At 31.8% G+C, this 4,527-nt stretch overlaps 1 pseudogene; it reads right to left on the minus strand.

The window, feature by feature from the left end:
* Nucleotides 1–252: 252 nt before the first annotated feature.
* Nucleotides 253–3,182, minus strand: LOC109338281 (annotated as a pseudogene).
* Between the last annotated feature and the right edge of the window lie 1,345 nt (nucleotides 3,183–4,527).

Raw genomic sequence — 4,527 nt, forward strand, 5'->3', positions numbered from 1 at the left:
TAAAAACAGTAAGCAATTTGAAATTCCGTTAAGTCATTGCAATAAGAAAGTATGAACTGCATTCTTTAATCCTCTACTTCTTTCTTGAATCCTTTTTTCTTCTTCTCTCTATTCTGTTAGCATTTCCATGTTCCAACACGAACAAAGTTTTATTACATAAATAAAGTGGAACATCAAATAACAAAATTTAACAATCACCATCTTATTACTAAAAGATCAACTCAACTATGTTTATGGATATGTATTCTAAAGCTTTTTATGTTGCCATCACTGCATTAATTTAGGTTTTAAATTAATGACATAACTATAGCGGCGAGCACAAAATATGAAATAGCACAGGTTTAGAACTCCCAATCCTGCAATGATGAAATAGAAGTTCTCCAATCTTCCCTTATTAATATCATTATCAAGCCAATCATGTTAACCATACTTCATAGTAACACCATGCAGAACGTTGATTATAATGCTGCTCACATAACTAGCAAATGCAACATTGAGGCATAGCAAAGACTTAGCAATACTTCTCATGCCAGTTGGAGACTCTTTGTTGAAAAACTCAGTGTGTCCAACAGTTTGGAACACATGAGAAAGTGCTATGAACATGAATTGAGGAGCTAGCCACATTACTGACAAAGGTGCAACCCCATCAGATGAACTTGAAGAATTGGCCAAGTCCCTTCTCCATATCTCCACCAACCCTACAAACAACATTGATAGAATCCCACAAACATGTCCAAGTCCAATTCTTTGAAGGGTTGTGAGCCCTCCTTCTTTCATTGTTATTTTCTCTATCCCAGGAGCAATGATTTTGTCATAGAGTGGGAGGAATATACCAGTAGTCACAAGTGTTATTGCAGATATTGAGCCAGCAGGTATCTCAAAATTAGTACCAAAGAAGTGCCTATCCATTTTCAAGGCTTGTGATATTGGGAATATTCCTTGTTGTGCTATGGGAATATTAACTATTATTATACTTGTTACCCATATGGGCATGATTTTTAGAAAGCATTTCAGTTCTTCCACTTGTTGCACACTACAAAGTCTCCAAGGATTTCTACTTGATTCATCAATTTTTTCATCCTTTATCACAAGAGCAGCTTTTTTTAAGAACCTATGGAAACAAAAACCAACCAAGTATAAATTTAGCATGACCAACTTAAAGGAGAGGCATATGAAAGAACAATACTTTATACAGGAAACAAGTAAAAGTAAAAATATTTTTTTTCTACTTCTCAAATAATAAAAACAACAAAGGAAGGAAGATCTATGTGCTTTTTCTGGTAGGTGATGCATGTTATTATTCCATCATCTTCAAACACTTGTGATTCTTTCTTCTAAATTTCATCATCTATGTTATTACCCATAGCTCTAACTTCGTCTTTTGTTTTATCATACATTTCTTTAAGTTCATCCTTTCGCTTGCAATCTCTCTCTCCAATCATATATCATTTTCTTTTTTAAAATAATAATTTTGATGAAACTATCAAGTTATATCTCTTACCCATGAGTTTGCTGAAATGCTTGAATGACCATAAAACTGGATAATTTTATCAAAATGATAATTTTAAAGAAGAGAACATTACATGACTGGAGAAAAAAGAATGACAACACAAAAGACGAATTTAGAGGAATGGACGATGATAAAGAGGACGAAATTTAGAGAAAGGAATCCAAGTGGTTGAAGATAATATTATGATATCAGGCAGGTTACTTAGGAGTACGGGTGAACAGGACCCGACCCTATCCGTTCATTCAATTTGGCCCGATCATATCAAGTAGAGTCGGGTCTCTTTGGGTCTAGGGTTTAGGTTTGGGTTCAAAAATTAGACATAGACAATATTTAGTATCGGATAGAGGACAAGCATGACTTACCGTGACCAGTCGCATGGTCACTCATTTATCATGTTTGTATGTGATTCTATTCAATTGTGTATAGAGTAATAACATTTCTTTGCCTGAAAGTATCATTGATTCTATAATTTTTCACTATATATACATGATTAATAATATATATACATATCATTTCATATGTCAAATTACATTACCATAATAATAAGTATAACATTGAGAAGACTTTATCTAAAATATGTATGCATTATACCTAATTGGGTCTAGGATCAGGTTTAAATGTTGTCCTAGTCGATATTTGAGGTCATGTTAGTTTTGGGTCTAGGGTCGGATCCGGATTAAAACGTCTATATCAAGATTTAGGGTCATATAAGGGACAAACATTATTCGGCCCATATTCACCTCTATTTATGAGAAGAAGCACACAATCTGCCTCCCTCTCGGTTAGAATATAGACTTGTGAGGGGAAAAAATTATTATATGATTTGAATTAATGAATAAATATAAACTGTTGGATTTTCATAGAATGAATTATTAATATGTGAAATATGTTTTCTAACTTATTCTTAAAGTTAACCATCCCCTCCATTTTTAAATAGGTCCATTTATAAAATGTTACAAACTTAATAACAAGAAAATCAAAACTAATATAGATTTTATTTTGAACTTATTTAAACATGAAATCCATTTATTAGAACTTAATTAAAAAATCTTGTACTTATAAACTTATAAATTTAGCCCAAAAGTTAGATTTTCCTTTACCTGAACTCATTTGTTAGAGGAAACCTTTGTTGTTCATCATTGTCTAGTAGAGGATCATAAAAAGCTCCATAGTTGTCATCATGATCAGGCAGGTGAAGGTGGCGCTTGTGCTTAGCTGCAACTAACACTTGAGCTATGGTAGAAAATATACTTCCACCAGGTTTAACATTGTGATAAACTTTAATGCCAGCAAAGAAAGCAATAATTGATATTATCATAAACAATCATGGCAACCCAAAACCAAGAGTCCAACTAACAGAATCTTGAATATAAACTAGTAGAGTTTGGTTAATCAACAAGATCAATGTTGGTGTGGTGTAATATATATTGTAGAAACTTCTACTTCCTTGTCTTCCTTCAACAGTGGTCATATCAAATTGGTCAATTGCAAAGGGTATGCTACATGGTCTAATTCCACCAGTGCCTATGGATAACCATAATAGACCAGAAATTAACAAACTAAGTTGGAAATTTGAGAAGTTATGACATACACCAATTTGTTGCTGCTGAAGTGAACAATGTCTTGGATGAAACTGTGGCACAGCAGCTGTGAGCATTATCATCACAATACCCTAATCAATTTCACAAATAAAGGTTATAATAAGTAGGGATCAAAATCATAAGTTGAAGTGTCAAATCACACAATTCAATGCTTTTCATGGTGTACAACCAGGAATGTCAAATCTCAAACTCGCAAACTCAGTATGCACTTTTTCATGTCATTGAAAAGGAAAGAAAATGATATAAAACGACATTATTTTATGTTTTTAATTTAAATATAAAATTATGACTACAACTATATTATTTTGGTGAGTGGGTAAAAAATTTCCACTTTTAAAAATACATATATGTGCACATGTGTAGAAAACATGTCACATCACTGATTATGTTACAGGTTACAAACACAGATTATCAAAGGCATTAAAGTGAATAAATTTTGAAAAGTATAAATTAAATGGTGATTTAAATTTATTAGGTATTAATTTGTGGTGTAATATAATATTAAGGACCTCAATTTTTATATCATTTTGAACCTATGAAGACATGGTTTCAAATAATCCTCTCCATTTTCAACCAAAATTCATAAATTTATTTCGTCAGGTTTAATGGAAATTTCTACAAAAGTCTATTAACAATTTGAAACTATATTATTTACAAATTAATTTTAAACTACAAATAATGAAAAACCACCTTATAGGACTAACTTTAAAATAAAAATTGTGAAGAAGATCTTTGCTCCTGACCTTGGCATGGTTTTGATGAAGACACTAACATCACCAAAAAGAAGAAAAGGAAGAATACTTATGAAGACAAAGAAGAATAAAGCTTCAAGAAAAAATAGATTAAGTCTCTATAGGTACTTCTATCCTAAAACTCCTTGGTATGCAAAGTAGTAATGCTCAAACCATTTTTAAAGAATAATGAAACACTTTAAAAATACTTCAAACATTTTTTGAAATAATGTGAAACGGGTTACTTCATTCAAGTAACAAGTTACATGTGAGAGAAAAATAGTTATCCAACTTAAAACTGTTCAGAGTAATCCATTACTGTCTTTGAGTAACAGATTACCAGTTTTACAAAAGTTGAGTAACCGATTACCCAAATCGTGTAATCGATTACTCTAATTCGTTTTTAAATAATTAGTGGACAATATGTTTGGGTAATCGATTACCCAATGTAAGTAATCGATTACTGAAGACTGTTACATGAGATTTCAGATTTCAAAACGAAATGTTTTCACTCCAAATGAAATCTCTTCACTTCAAACAACTCCTACACTTTCAGAAAGGCACCATGGGTGTTTGGAAAGTCTATATAAAGACTCTAACTCTCACAACATAAATACGCAACTTTTATATAACTCTCATACTACTCTGAAAAATTCTCTCACTATTTTTCTGCACTTTTGCACTA

The sequence above is a fragment of the Lupinus angustifolius genome, unplaced genomic scaffold, assembly GCF_001865875.1.
Source record: "Lupinus angustifolius cultivar Tanjil unplaced genomic scaffold, LupAngTanjil_v1.0 Scaffold_21_38, whole genome shotgun sequence".
NCBI classification, from domain to species: Eukaryota; Viridiplantae; Streptophyta; class Magnoliopsida; order Fabales; family Fabaceae; genus Lupinus; species Lupinus angustifolius.